This window comes from Apostichopus japonicus, chromosome 11 (assembly GCF_037975245.1).
Source record: "Apostichopus japonicus isolate 1M-3 chromosome 11, ASM3797524v1, whole genome shotgun sequence".
Taxonomy (NCBI): domain Eukaryota; kingdom Metazoa; phylum Echinodermata; class Holothuroidea; order Aspidochirotida; family Stichopodidae; genus Apostichopus; species Apostichopus japonicus.
In genome coordinates, this window is record NC_092571.1 from 10090629 (window position 1) to 10106910 (window position 16282).

At 37.7% G+C, this 16282-nt stretch overlaps 1 long non-coding RNA gene and 1 pseudogene across 1 annotated transcript; both read left to right on the forward strand.

Annotated features, from left to right (window-relative positions):
• The first annotated feature begins 1963 nt into the window (after positions 1-1963).
• Positions 1964-5331, forward strand: LOC139976249 (uncharacterized). Its single transcript, XR_011796051.1, has 3 exons — positions 1964-2317; positions 3091-3264; positions 3667-5331. It is a non-coding gene; the product is annotated as an uncharacterized lncRNA (long non-coding RNA).
• Positions 5332-9532: 4201 nt separating this feature from the next.
• Positions 9533-9760, forward strand: LOC139976522 (U2 spliceosomal RNA; annotated as a pseudogene).
• The last annotated feature ends 6522 nt before the right edge of the window (positions 9761-16282 follow it).

The window sequence follows — 16282 nt, forward strand, 5'->3', positions numbered from 1 at the left end:
TGTTAATAGTAGCCTAAACGTGCCATGGGCTATGAAACAATGAACACAGTAACTTGTAATGATTCGAAAGGAAGATTTTTTACAAGTTATAGTGCTACTACAGCAAGTTCATATTCTTATCTGGTCCATGTGAATTGTATTTCAATAGCCACAAAAAAAGGAAAGGTTGGTTATATATGAATGAATGTCTTATTTGGGGATTGTTTCTGATTGCTACTGATACGAAGACACTTCTGACCGAAATGCTATGTCTGACTTTAAATGGGATCTTCATTAACTTATTTACAGGTATTGCTGGTGAATTACATTAAATGTAAATAACCTACGAGATCTTTTATATAGTTAGTTTCAAATTACTGCACAACCTGGAATTGACAATGTGAAACTGGTAAAGCTCTACCTTTTACTACCTTGACACATTTAAAGGTGTAGTCTTGGCATTCGTCTTCAAACCTCTGATTAATGCGTCTCCGGACATGTTGCAACCTCTTCCCTTGCCATACACTTGCAGAATTCAACTTTTTTCCAATAGTTAACAAAGCTTTATATGTGGTTGGCATGAGCCAAATATAGGTCTTCGAAAATTACCTATAAAAAATGTTTCACAGAATCAGAAAAAAAGCTTCTACAAATAAGCACTTACGTGAGGCTAACCAAAACGTGGATTTTTGAGCTGAACCATTAATAACCCTTTAGAGATTCGGAAATGCCACATTCTTAGGATAGCAGTCCATTATCAGAATACAGACGACTTTTGACGATGAGTGATTAAAAAGGTAATTAATTTTCTTAGTTTCTTGTAAAGTGCCGTTCAATCTCTCATTGAATTTCTTCTGAGATTTTACAAATGGTTTCTTGTAATTCAGGAATGACATATTGTAACTGAGGGTGTAGGCATAATGTCAATTAATGAACTGTTTTACTTGTTTTGAACCAATGGTCTGCATCAATTATTGTGCCTGTGGCCTAGTTGGTTTGGGCAGTCGCATATAGAGCGGTAAGCGCTAGATTAAGTCCCGGTGGAAGGAACAAATGTCGCTGATTTTCCACCCATATAGTAGCTGTTTTGCATATACAGTGGTCTTCCAAAATGTGTCTTAATCCGTGATCTCTTCTATAAATCCAATGAAAGTTTAAAACCGCTGTCTGCTCTGCTTTATTTTGATGATATCACAACATATTAGCATTTATAATCAGATTAATCCATCATGCTACTATATACTACAATGTTTTACACACCAACGCTCCATATAGTGTATTTCCCACTTGTAAAGATTTGCTTGATTCGTGTGTTGTACAAAGTTAAACCATTAACCAATAGAAATAATATTACATTGTATTTGCATGAGTGAAACTTAACTTTCTAAGATGTAAAAAATTCTCATGAAATTTACACTGGATTGTCCAAAAGCTGGAAAGGGCCAGGAATTGGTATCGATGCAAATTATTACATCATTACATTTAATATTAACTGAGGCAAGTACTAATAACGTAGATTTTCAATTTCCAACTATACTGCAAACACCTCTTTGGCTTAGAAATGGATATGTGAGGTTTTTCATTCCTACTGGCAACATTTCTCTCGTCCATAACGTTCAAACAGATTGAAAGAGGAATTATAAACAAAGACAAACAAACACGCTTATGTCATGTTATTAAAATATCTCCCAAAATAACAAAATAAACACATCACCAGTTCTAACTATCATTACTTTTTCATAGTTATTATGTTTACAAGCCAACACCCACACATTCTATATATATGTGTTATTTTAGAAGACTTAATAGATGAATGCAGCAATGATCTTCTATTTCAATATTTATTGATTATCAGGAGTACATCCTGCACACGGAAATTGTTAAATCAACCAGGAAATATATGAAAATAATATCACACAAATGCCAATATAACAGCAGATGTTTAATGATTCCTTTTATGTCTATTTCCTTGTATCCATCACACTGTAAAAACACCTGGGTCATTTTGTGTGACCCATCTGCTGAGTCAGCCATACTGTACCCAGAAATGGGTCGTATTGGTTGAGTTATTACGCAAGATTGTTTGAAATTGAGAAATAGCTCGATGAAAGTTGAAAGTTGGATAAGTTATGTCATGTGACCACTATCAGCGTTTTTGCATGACGCCTTTCGTAGACAACAGCTGAACACCGTCACACAAATCTACAAACCATAAATTCAGGACCAAGAAGGCAGTCTTAGTTGAATCAAAAACTTTGATGGGCTCTGAAAATGGACACGTTTGTTAGTTCCATCCTTGATGACTGGGGTTTGCCAATGTAAATACCAATATTCAAAGGTAAATATACGCCAAAGTATGCTGACTAGTTCAGGCCACAGGCGCTCGCAACGTTAATTAGTTAAATACTATATTATAGTATGCCATTGTAGATATAATGATAGGCTAGGCCTTAGTAACATGTTATTAGTGCTGTGAGCGCCGTGGTTCAGACAAGCCCATAATTACCCTGATACAGTGATAGTGATACTGATAGTGATACATAGATAGCTGTAATGTTAGACCTTACGTTTGGTCTTTGATAAAGCATAGGCCTAACCTCACTACGTAAGTTTAACCATGGAGCTATAATCTGTTTATGGCTCCATGGTTTAACTAAATATAACGTTAGAGGCTAAGACTAGTATAATGTTACTTGTTAATAACTATCTTGCTGAACAGAGAGTTAACAGTGTGCTATTAAATGTAGTAAAACAGTAGTATAATCAGACTTTTTAGTGGGGGTGGGGGAGAGCTGAAGGGTAGCAAGGAGTCTGTGCAAGGGGAGGGGGACAGGATATGGGGAAGGGGTGTAAGGGGAGGGATAAAATTCTTGTATTTAAGGGGTGGACAAGATGTAAAATGGTTCATCATTCATTTCTATCTTACTAATTTACTTGTATGTCAATTTGGGAGGGATGGGGGTGACCAATTGGGGGCTTTTCCCCTACTGGTTATGCCACTGCAGTAAGATATGATATACTCCAACAAACAGTCTTTGCCAAGACTATAGTTGGTGTAATTGAACAATTGAAGTTAACTATATATGTCCTATTTTTATCTGTGGACTATAGGTAGCATGGTACCCAAAAGCCCATGGGAAACATCCTGCTACAGGCTATGCTACAGACTATCTTGAGGAAAGATTGCCCGAAAACGATCCCATGCCTTTAAGAAACAAGAAGCAACACCGAAAGAAGTAAAGAAGCCTACACCTGTAAAGTTCAACATAAAAACAGATCCAAAAGGTACTAATACCATTATCTTGAACAGCCTACATACAATATACTCAGTAAGGGATATGGGTCAATTTCTTTTAACTGTGTAGGCTAAGTAACTGATATTCCTACACCCTCAGTCATTCCTACTGGTATGTAATTAAATCGCATAAAATGTCATGATGATTTTTCACTTATAACAGTCAGGTGCCAAGTTAAGTTGCTTGAACCTTAAACTTAGTATGTAGGTAGCCCTTTGTGAGTAGATGATCCCTCTATTTTTTCATGGAGGTCCAAGATCATTTGAGGTCAACAGAATCTTAAATCTGCTATGGTAATGATTCAAGTGAAAAGATTTGCTAATTATTTAAATTAGTGACAACAGAATTAAGTGTGCATTGAAAGCAGCAATTTATTTTCTTTCTTCCAAAGGTTGGGACCAATCTTCCTCAATTCATGGAAGATGAGCTTAAGCAAGATAGAACTCGAAAGCAGCCATTCGTCCTTGCATTTGGTGATAGAAGGTATCCGACTCAGTCATTTGTGATCATCAAAGGGGTTGCTCTGCCAGCAACAGATTTGATTGCAGCTTTTGATATTTCTTTCAAATCATTGTACTTGTTTGACATAGCCTACCCCTGCCAGTATCAAACAACCTGGGAATTTATACACAAATTCCTCATTAAGGTTAGTGAAGGGAAAGGAAAGGTTTCGACATCCCCTTCAGTAAGAAGCCTACATGCTTTATTAAGTAGTCAGTAAGAGAAAAAAGGTATGTAAACAACTTTGTCAAAAGTAGTGTTTAATATGATTTATTTGGTTTTTTTGTGCATTGTAACCTTTTATCGTATAATTTTCTCAAAACACATATAAGGGACATGAACATATCTCCTGTAAACCTTGGGCAGTGCAACATTAGGTTAACACTTAGTTCATGGTCATTAACATGATGGGATGATTACATGAGGTTTTTAATTTACATAATGTGACAAAGTTGTTTGCTATTTATGTTTGCATGTTATATTACCTTGAACAAGGTTTAAGTTTCATTGGTATTTGTTATTGTTAAGTTTAGAGGGACTAAAGAAGCAGAACTGCCTCACAAACAGTGGTGCAAAACTAGTGTTCCACCATACATCATACATGCACAACTAGCCAAAAGCATGACTATTGTACATTTTTTGCCTAAGCAACTGAAAATTTAATACATCATGTAACATATTGGTGGTGCAAAAATATTTATTCACAGTGTTTCCATTTATTGATGACTTTTCAGTGATTATAAGTCTTGTACTGTATGTTATAAACAGCTTTTCCTCATTCAAATCTAATGCTGTTTTGGTACAAGAACTACTGAGGAAATTATCACTTTTGGGATATGCTTGCAAGAACTTATTAATTGGCAGCTGGCCATAGGGTTTGTCTTGCCCCACCAACCCACTGCAAAATATGTTTGATATTGTCTTTGACTTTTAACCATGACAAAGCCCCCACCAAACATTGAGCTTTCCAAAATATTTGATTTCTTACAGCCACCATTGATGTACTACATGTCTTCTCTGTATACCTAACATTTTATACAATTGATAATTATGGAATGTTGTTTATTTATATTCTTTAAAAACAATTAGAAATGCTAGCTAATAATCAAATTACTACAGTGACTAAGGATACAAGTAGAGAGTGAGTGCATGCTCCAGTCTTGATTAACTTAATATTACAAACACTGCAGCAAACCTAGCTGTGAGATCAACAATTAAAGTCTTTCAAGTAGTACAGAACATATTCCTCAGTGAACTAAAGTTTGTGCACATGAATAAATGATCAGTTGTTTTAGTTAAGTATGTCAGGATTTTAAGGAACATTGCTTAGTTTCCAATGATACTGAATTGGTACATTAGCCTTAGCCTATGTTCTTGTGTTCATTGTTTGTTTAGTTTTATGGGTATCACATTACTCTGATTTTTACTGTTACTATGATGTTCTAGTTGGAATAAAACAAAATGAATATCGATAATTATATGTGAAATAGAAGAAATTGCATGCTTTATTGTAACACCACTTTGTGTATTGAATAAATTAATTTATCATTAGGAATCGAAGTCTTATGTCATTTCTTTCATAGACTTCCTGCAACTGCAAATGTAAATTCAGCTTTGACCCATTTACGTGGTCAATTTTTCTGACCCAATCTGCTGGGCTGGTGGAGATTGCACTAACCACTGGGTCAAAAGCTGGGTCAAAGTAGCATATCGGTCAAAGTAGCGTATGGGTCAAAATAACCCAGTTTTAGGTCAGATGTCAAATGACACAGATCCTTGGTCAAATTGACCCAAACCTGGGCTGGTGGAGATTCCACTAAGTTGCTGGGTCAAATTTGGGTCAAAAAATGACCCAAGTGTTTTTACAGTGCAATGGATTGCATGGTTGTTCGTTGTACATGATGTTTGGTTTATCTAAAGGAATTACTCGCAATTCCAACATTAAATACGCAGGCCATATTTGTACATCTTGTTTTGCTTTTCAACACATTTAACTATTACAAACAGTGGCGTAGCTAGGATTTTTTGAGTGGGGGGGCCATGGGGGGGCTGTTCTTTCTAGTGGGGGGGCCGGAGGTTACTATCTAAGCGGAGCGCCACCATGGTTGGCGCGGAGCGTACAGAGAAAATTTGAGATTTCAGCACCCCCCCAGATCGCAGGAGATGGCACCTGTGAGGCAAAATAGCAACCAAAGATATGTGCAACTTTGGTGACAGAAATGCAAAAAAAGTTTTTCTCTTTCATGCTGACTGGCCTTGCCAACTCAACCAGACTTTTAACTTGAGGGAATTTGGCATCATTTGCAGGAATTTCAGAATTCCCAATATTTTATATCTCTACCAGTGGTGGAAAATCCTGTTTCGACAGTTTCGTTGCCATAAAAAAGTTGTTTTGTGGAATATTCAATGACATATATTCATTTGACTCGAGGCAATATATGAATACCTGCAGGGGGCGGCGATCTGTTTCAAATATTGGGGGGGGGGACATCTGCTTGGATGCAGGCGAATTACTGTCAAAGCGGAGCGCCACCATTGGTTGGCGCGCAGCGTACAAGAAAATTTCTGGTTTTGATAGCCCCCCAGATGACCGGAAATGGCACTTCTCGGGCTTGAAAATGACCAACCAGATGTACACTTTTGCCTGAGAACCAAGTTTTTCCTAATAGTTTTTTTTTTCATTCATAACCTTTTGTCAAGATTGTCACCAGTCACACATCATGTTCGACCTCATTGCATTTGTAGGTAATTCTACGTAACGCCCCACAATACCCGTCAGCCCCACTTTTCAAGGTTTTAAGCCCATTATTTGTTCAGAATTTGAATAATAAATTCACTTCAAAACATACCCATAATGTTGCACTAAATTTCATCTATGGACAACCAATATAGAAAACCCCCCTTAACCACTAACAGACCGGTCAAAATTGTACGAGTATAGAGGGAAGTATACTATGATGAAGAATGTTGGTCAAGGAATTTTCGAAATTTCAGACACAGTTAAATTATTGGTGTACAAATACTAAAACCTCTTATAACGGCTACTATAAAACTTCGATATCATAGAAAATAGCAAAAAAATATGCTCGAGGGGGAGGGCGGTCTCCACCCCTTCACCCCCCCCCCTCCCTTGGCTACGCACCTGCGGTTAGAAATCTTGTAGGAAACAGGCCAAATGGAAACCCAGTGAACCCATATCGATGTGGATCCTATGTATGATTGTACGTACTTACACTCATACACAAGATGCAAACCAAATTTCATTACGGATGCGGTCCGTCTAGCTATTCATTTCGAGAAAAAAAAGTAAAAACTACTTTCGGTCATATATAGTAACAAATTGTGACACGGTTAGACAGGCGCTTTGCGAGGAATTTGCCAAGGGAGGGGCAAAGCTTGTACCCAGACTTTCTAAGCGTAGCGCCACCATAAGTTGGCGCGAAGCGCAAAAGAAAATTTTGGCCGAAAATGTCTCCCAGATCGCTGGAAATGGCACTTCCCAGGCCTTGTAAGTTGCATCTAAGCATTTTCTATTTTGAAATTACTAGCGATATCATAAAAAAAATACAAAACATATGCTTAAAAAAAACTATGCCACCAAATATTGGGGGGGGGGATATAAGATACTATATCCCCCCACCTAAAATATTGGGGGGACATGTCCCCCCCGTCCCCCCCCCCCCCCCCCCATGATCGCCGCCCATGAATACCTGATACCTCGGCTCAGTACAAACGGAGCCAATCTCTTGATAGATTGTTGCGCTAGGTGGAAGCACTGAACATATTTTCAGCAGATATCGCTATCACCATGGGCGGCGATCCTGGGGGGGATGGGGGGGATATATCCCCCCCATGAAAATGGGTGGAGGGGATGTAATACACCATATCCCCCCCACCAAATGCCAGGAATAAGAATATTTTCATGCCTTCATTTATGCATCATCGTGAATGTACGGCTCTTTTTTAGCTTCATTTCTCGCCTACCATAAACGCAGTGCGATCTTTTCAAATAAACCGTCTTTATAAAGCAAGAATAGTTGACTGTAGGCTTCATTGGCCCTATAACAACAAAATGTATTATTGCGCCCACGGTATTGATATAGTACATATATGCACCCTCATAGTATTCATATAGGCCCTATAGTAGGCCTATACGTACATGTTCCCTCGAACAGCTGAGAATCTCATGTTACCAGGGTAATGCTTAATTAGGGGCGTCGGAGCGGTTCGCCGGACCAATATTCACGGCGCAAAAAAAAAAAGGAGAAAAAAAGTAGCACTAAGAAGAAAAAAAGGCAAAAAATAAAGAACCAAAATGAAACATACTTCAAAATGTGTTTCAGAAGATTAATCGGGTACAAAAACAGACAAGGGAGAATGCACAGAAGAAAAGCTCGGGAAGTGCCATTTCCTGCAATCTGGAAGGCATTTTATCAAAATTTTCTCCATTACGCTACGCGCCAACCAATGGTGGCGCGTAGCGTAGATTGACCTTCCAAACGTCCCCCCCCCCGATAATTATGGTAGATGGCCAAACTCTGATCTTCCGTACCAATCCCAAATAGCTTCCGACGCCCCTGTTAATACACGTACGTTTCACCTGGATGCCTTAGCAATTGGTACCTAGGAATGTAACTATGTGTAATTGTGTATTGCATGTGTATAGGCCTATAATAGCCTGCATGAGGCCATTTTCTTCATCGAATAATATAAAGAGCTCTCGAACATTCTAACGTAGCGCCTGAAACAAGATTGACAGGTGCAATTTTCCCAAAATAACACCCAAAATTAAAAAAAAAAGTATTTTGGATCCTGATTATGAGATATTTCGGACATGATATCCCTATTTTAAAGTTGGGTAAATGCCGCTTGGAAACCTCGGGAAGTGCCGTTTCCGGCCATCTAGAGGGTTTGTAAATCCCCAAATTTTCTTGTACGCTTCGCGCCAACCCATGGTGGCGCTACGCTTAGATAGTGAACAAGGTCATATCCCCCCCACTCGGAAGTACGGATCGCCGCCCATGGCTATCACGCAGCACAACAAGGTTCGTGGTGTATGGTCGCAATCGTCGCATCGACCATTGCCATGCCATGCTGTATGACCATTCTCATGATTACTACAGATATTGTATTATTCTTATTCTGCCAGATGCAGACGAGAAAATTGTGTAACTCTATTTCCCAAATTATTGAACAAAAAATATTAGCGAATCGCACTGATGATTATTTTTTTTTTACCCCATTCCCAGTGGGGGGGCCAGTGGGGGGGCCAGCCGATTTCATGGGGGGGCCTCGGCCCCCCCAGGCCCCCCCGTAGCTACGCCACTGATTACAAATGAGTATAATGCTGTATTAAAATAGTGATATCTGCTTCTGCTTGACAGTGAGAAGCTCATTATACCTGAAACACTAGCCTGGACATATAAACTTTTCATAAATCAGATACAAGTAGCCTCGCCTAGTCTCCTTTGAATAATAGAGCATACCCTGAACATATTACTATTAATCCAATAGGTGTCTGATGGTACTTTCTTGGACTCTGCTGACCGATCACTTCGGTGAATCTGCAGGGGGAAATAACTAAAGAAACGTGAACATTTACGCTGTCAATTTCAAAACTAGCGGTTAGGCTATAATTATATAACCGGTCAAAAGCACGTTCACTGCCAATAATCAATGATTAATCTGGTATATCGTATGCCTTGCATATACGAATCTGAGATGAAGGTAATTATGTCACTAATGCTGAGGGTCGACTATCTGTCTCGGCCTTTTGGCTAAGATCATGTGTAGTATCTGTTCCCCTTCGAGTGGAACCGTGATACACACCTGACGATGATCACACAGTGACGGTCTCGACTCAAGGGGACTGGGGTTGAGAGCGGATCACTCAATCAGTTTTTTTTTTTTTTTCGTGCCCAGGTTCTTTCCTGGGTGACTTTTCTTCAAAATATCTCTCTCTTCATGGACAAGCAGAAACCCTTTATATCTGAGTTTGCATAAGACGCTGTAGCTGTAATTTGTGTAAACTTAACGAGAGATGGACTATACATAAAAAGCGAACAAGGTACAATGTACAACAAGGAACAATGTACAATGGGGAAGTTATGTCAGGTGAAATTCACTCAGCCCTAAGTGTTTTTATAGAACAAACTTGATTCAAACAGGATTGATAAACTATCACCTAGCAATGGACACCAATAGGTCAAGTACATAATAAACGATCAGCTTTCACGACGAGTTGTTTCCAGGTACCTCCCATAACGAAATACACAGGAATAGAAAATAATACTAGTAACAGCTTAACTTAGTATACATTATAGTGTTATATAATATAAAAATATGCAGGATGTCAGGAAGTGGGTTAGGAGTCTTTGAACTCCTTGTTCTATTTATAAGTCAACCAATTACACATATGCGCTTGTGCATTTCGCAATTTCAGACTTTCAAGTTGGCATATATGTTTGGTGTTGCAAGAGAGTGATGGATAGATCTGTCTGGCTCGTAAATCGCTCTCTCTTCTACATTATGTATTGTCTTCTCATTGGTTACTTTGAATTGGCAACGACATTATATCATAAGGTCCCCGGTTCGAGTCACTCCCAGATTAATGTATGTCGTCCAGTTACAGAGTTGTTGACAATTAACAATTCATAATCATGGACGTTAAATATGAATGTGAAAGACTGACTTCGGTCAGCTTGCCACTTTGATAAGCCAATTAGGCGTCTTCGCGAGTTCCTGCTTGCAGGAGGATCTAATATACATACATACATACATACATACACACACACACACACACACACAAAAAATCACTTTTTGGTTTCCCGCAAGGGAAAACTATGGAGTCAATTTTACTGACCTTCCAAAATTGTAAAGGGGACCGCGGATTTAAAAGGGTGACATAATGGATGAAATCCAGGATCTTCCTGAAAAAAACTCACGGTAGCAGAAGTAGAAACAATGTAGGTTAATATGTTTTGATGTATAAACTCTCTCTCCCTAAACCTGCTTAAATTCAACAACCAGAACGGCCGTTGTAAATGTAGTTCCGAACTGGTTGTATGTAACTTTCTCATAAACTGTATTTTCATGCCATATAAGGCTGCAGTCTATAGAAATTGGACCGGCTTTCAATGTATATAAGCTGCTACATATTTCAGAAATTTGTTTTGATATGGCAATATTCTCAGCAGTTTATCCATTTGCTTTTGCGAAAAATATGAGACATAGCCCTAGGCCGGATAACGGTATTCTTTCCTTTCCTCCCATCTCCTTTTATCCATGCCTTATGCTCCTTCTAACCAGACATAGTTTGTTACAAAGTCAGAAAGTTGTAAATGTTCGTTTGAAAGAAGACATAAAAAATCAATGAAATATTTTGCTCAGCTGAAAGCTACTGAGCTATAACGATCGTGGCATTCTGCCGAAATTCTGTCACTTTTTGCCACGGTATTTAAATGACTGCCACTTTGCCATTTTTCATTCAATTTGGCTGTACTTTCGTCAGTGGTTTGTGTGAGTTCAGCTGTAATACATTCGGCTCCACAATAGGCTATATGTCATTTCTCACATGTCGTATTTCACACATATAGAATGTGGAAAAGCTCAAATTACAAAGCTGGCAAGTAGTCTTTTTATACAGAGAATGACATCGAACTACATAGCAAGCCTGAATTAAACATTTGACTTGATCAAGTCTCCCACGGGTGGAATTATTTCCTAAAATGACCGGAAAATTAAAATGGAAGACATTTTGCTACTCACACCACCACGCATACTGGTCGACATGAATACTAAAAAGCTGAACATCAGTTTCATGATCATTGCATATATGATCTGTGGCCTACATTTCATCATAACTGAAAACTGATTAGGGCCCTCACGTATACTTTACGACAAAGTATTTTTCCTGAACAACTTTGGTTCACCACCATTCAAACGTAATATCCACAAAGTTTCAGCAAAGTTGGGCAAACGCTCTAGGGCTATTCACATATTTACGATCTCTCGGGACCAAAAATGACCGTTCGAATTCTTAAAATATGATCACACAATCCACTGACGAAATTTCAGCCAAAGCGAATGAAAATGACGAAATGGCAGTCATTCAAACACGGTGATAATAAAGTGACAGCATTTCGGCCGAATCGCACGATCGCTATCGCTCAGCTGAAAGCTTTCAGCGGAGCTAGAAACAGAAATATATCCCTTCAACAACATTGTAAAAGTTAGATACGTAAAATTTTTAGAAGGTACTTTACAATAAGTAAACTACCATTATGCTTCGACTAACGTCGTGGCAGTTACGCCAGCCTGTACACCAGGAATGTTACTTTTGAGAGAAATGTCAACCAGGGAGAACCTCAGCACGAAAAAAACCAAACAGCGAACCGACTAATCCGCCCTCAACCCCTGTCTTCTTGCAGATATTACACACCTGCTTGAAGGTAGCGGACATTAGTAGCGGACAATAAGAGCAGACAACAAGGAGAAAAGCGGAGAGCGCCATCTATTATCTAGCGGAAAATAAGCAACGGTGAAGGTGCAGTGATACTCAATAATTGTTTGTACATCAAATTTAAGGCAATTCATCAAAATAATGAAATGTTTATAAATATTCATCTTTCTTATAGGAATAGCTATGAAGTTCGATACGCAATAACGAGACAGAGAAAGTCCCTACTATCACTCTATTAATGTTTGATATCGGTGACATAACTTCTTTATTATGCTACAAATTCCGCTACATCGTGTACAAAATGCCGTTACGTACTAACGAAATGTTTAAAATTAATTATCTTTAGTTATAGAAATAGTTAGGTGGTGCGACACACATCACGGAATAGAGCAATGTGTCCTCTATCACCATATTCATGTTTGATATCGGTTACATAACTTCTATCTTCGCCAAAATTTCGATTGAAAAAAAATAAGAATATTTGTGATTGCGTTGAATTCCACTACATCGTGTACAAACTGCCATATCGAATATTAGATAGTTTTGACGGTTACTGAACAATATAAATTGACTTTGATCCCTGCCTTCATTATTCTTTTAAGGCCTGCTGTCGATAAATATGACTACTGCTGTGAATTTGAAAAAGTCTTGTGTATGTGTCTTCCTGGACCTATCAAAAACATTTGACACGATTGATGAATAACATTTTACTAAAAAAGCTTCAGCATTTGAGGCAATGGCTTAAAGTGGATCAGTAGCTAACTAGCTACCTCTGTAACAGGAAACAATTTACATATTTGAATTGTACTTATTCTGACTCTCAGAATATAATTTGTGGTGTGCGGTGTGCCCCAAGGTTCTAGTCTAGGTCCATTACTTTTTATTATTTACGTAAATGATATATGTAATGTCTCAAATGTAAGTTCTAATATTCTCTTTGCTGATGATACAAACATATTTTTTTACAGGGAATTGACTTGACAGGGATGGAGGACACACAATATGGCGTGCTGTGAATTACAAGCTCGTCATGATTGGTTTTCTGCTAACAAATTGTCACTAATTGTGGACAAAACCAATTACATTATAACAACAATAGTCGATAAAATGAAACTGTTTACCTTTACACTAAATAACAATGCATTCACAAGGTAGATTATACAAAATGTCTTGGTGTCATGTGTTTATTCATATTGACACTATTTCCATTAAGGTCACTAAGGGAACTTGTATTCTCTCAAAAAAGTAGTTTTCGCTCTTTGTACCTTACATTAATTTTACCACAGTTGACATACTGCGTAAACTGTCTGGTCTGGTGCATACAATTGTGAAGTGTATTCTAGTTTGCGTTAAGATATTGTTTACTTATTGTTATTATGACGTCACACATGGCTCGCGTTTTGGTGGTTTGCTCTGTGGTGTGGCGGGCTATGAATCACGCGCTATTAGAAGCGTGTACAGATGTTCTGTTTTGAATGATTCGGTTTTGTGGGGCTGGAAGACAGCCAAACTGGTTCAAATTGGTTGAGTGTCCATTTGCATATATGCTCATCTGCATATCAGGTTGGCACTCAACCAATCAAGAGTTGGGTGAGGGGTTAGCTATAAGTTTGGACCAATCAGGTTCAAGGGCAGAGCGTGTGCCCTGCGCATCGCGTCATAATTTGTTATTTTAGAATCGGGGGTTTAGGTGTCTCCTAAAGATGTATCGGGGAGTTTAAGTTTATCTCCCGAAGCCTACAGACGTAGAACAGTGGGCTCCGTAGTTTATATTTATGATCAGCATTTATTCCTGTGCATTTTAATAATCCCAAGTTATAGTTATATTCAGAGTTAAAAAAAAGGAACTTATTATCAAATATCCGCTCTTGGAGATTATTTATTAAGACTTTCCTGTTCACGCTCGGTTCAAGGTTATTAGTGTCAGGCCCGGCTTACCGTTACCTGGAACTATCAAAATAAGCCTTACACAATGTCCACCTCAACAAACTAATACTTAACAAAAGAAAGCAATTCGTCACTATCACTGTATGCTTAATATACTGATCGTACTAGTAACTTAATTTCTTCTCTAAATTTGCTCAAGCTTGTTGATCTCATACATGTCAATAAAGCTACCTTTGCTTACCGCATTGTTCATATTCTACTCTCAGCAAATTCCACGATATTCTTTTATACCTGCAATTATGAAATCCACAATTATAACTCTAGGTCAGCTGATGACCTTCACATTTCACGTTTTAAAACTAATACTGTCAAACATTGTCTGAGAATTCACGTAAATTCTCTGTGGAACTCATTGCCACAGGATAATAAATATTATTGCATTGTTTCATCTTTCTGAAGGAAATTAAGAAATAGTTATCCGAGAAATGACTGACTATTACCACATTTCCGTATTATTTATTTATTGTTTGTGTTATGTTTTGATTCGTTTATAGTATATATTTTTGAGGGAACTTGAAAATTTGCTCTTCAGGAAAGCATGTGGATTTGGTAATTGATAGCATACTCAAAGTTTTAATGTAATATTCAGATCTATCAGGGTGCTTATGAGTTTAGTTAAACTAAATTAATAAGAATTCTCATCAATGTTATACTTGATTATATAAATCATCATCATCAGATATTAAGTTATATACAGTTGTTCCATATATGTACGTTGTGATAAACAAATTATTGAAATAAATGAGAAAAGAATGGAATTAAAAAAATGTACCATGAGGATGATAAATAATGCAAAATGTTTCTGAAAAATATAATACTGGAGGTTGTTACCTGTTCACAGTATCCCCATAGTTTACTGCCAGTATGAACTACCTTTGGACATATTAAATGTTATTTTTATCTCTACCGTGTATTAAGTTCTCTTGCAATTGATATTTGTTTTGCATGTTAAGTACCTAGAGAGTCAGTCTTATGTTGCTCCTGAAGCTCTTTATGACTTCATTCATCTTTAAGTTTCTTTAAGTCTCATCAGTGTAGTAGTCCAATGTTCAGTTACAAGACTAGGCTTCTTAAGAGCATTCAATTGAAAAAAAAAAGCTTTTTAATGTTTTTATATGTTGACAAAGTTGTACGATACTTTAACACATTTTACATTGCTAATCCTGAGTCCTGTACATCTCGTTCATCTCAACACTGAGGTGATGTTTCAAGAAATCAGAACAATACTGACTTACATAATGTCTTCTTCACATAGCTGTTACATTGCATGTTATTTGTGTGTTTGATTGTCTTTCCCTAAGAGTCTTTCAAGATGGCTGCCCACCTCTGCAACTTGCCCAATCTGTCGAGAAATGGCAACCAAGAAAAACTTAGTCAAGTTGTTCTTTGAAGCCACGGATGACAATGACCCCAGCCAAGATCCTGCCAAGCTCAAGGTGTGAATCTTTTGCAATCTAATTACAGGGAATAACTAATCCAGTATGGAATCGTAAAATGCTAGATGTAAAATGGCCTAATTGCTATACAAGTGCAAAGATGTGTTATAGCTGTTTCTTGCACAGAAACCATAGAATTGTTTGAGAGACACAACTCAGGGACTACAAAACTGTTGCACAAAGGTTGAACACTAAATTATTCCCCGAAATATATGTTTGTTTCCTTTATTTTTATAGAAATCAATTCCCTGTTGATCCTTAAAATCACTTACTTCGTTGAATTATGACAAAGTAGGAAAATAGTAGTGCAGTGCATTCATTCGAATATTTTTATTATGTGAAATTGCAGCTAGTTGCATTGCTTTATATATATACAAGATGCTGAAGGGGCTGCCTCGTTGAACTTTGCAGCCAGGCTTTGTCAAGCTCATAAATTATCAATAACCTCTACTTTAAAGCTGAAAGAAGTGGACACTTCAGAAGTTGAAATGAGTTTTAATGCAAGATTAAATTTTTTGAAAGGTTTCATTAATACCAACATTGCAATCATATCTTTGAACCTCATTTTATCAAACGTTTATTTTGATTTTTGTTGTTGTTTTTGGTTCCTTGCTAAAAGCAAAGGAACCTATGTATTCAGGTTGGCGTGTGTGTGTGTGCGT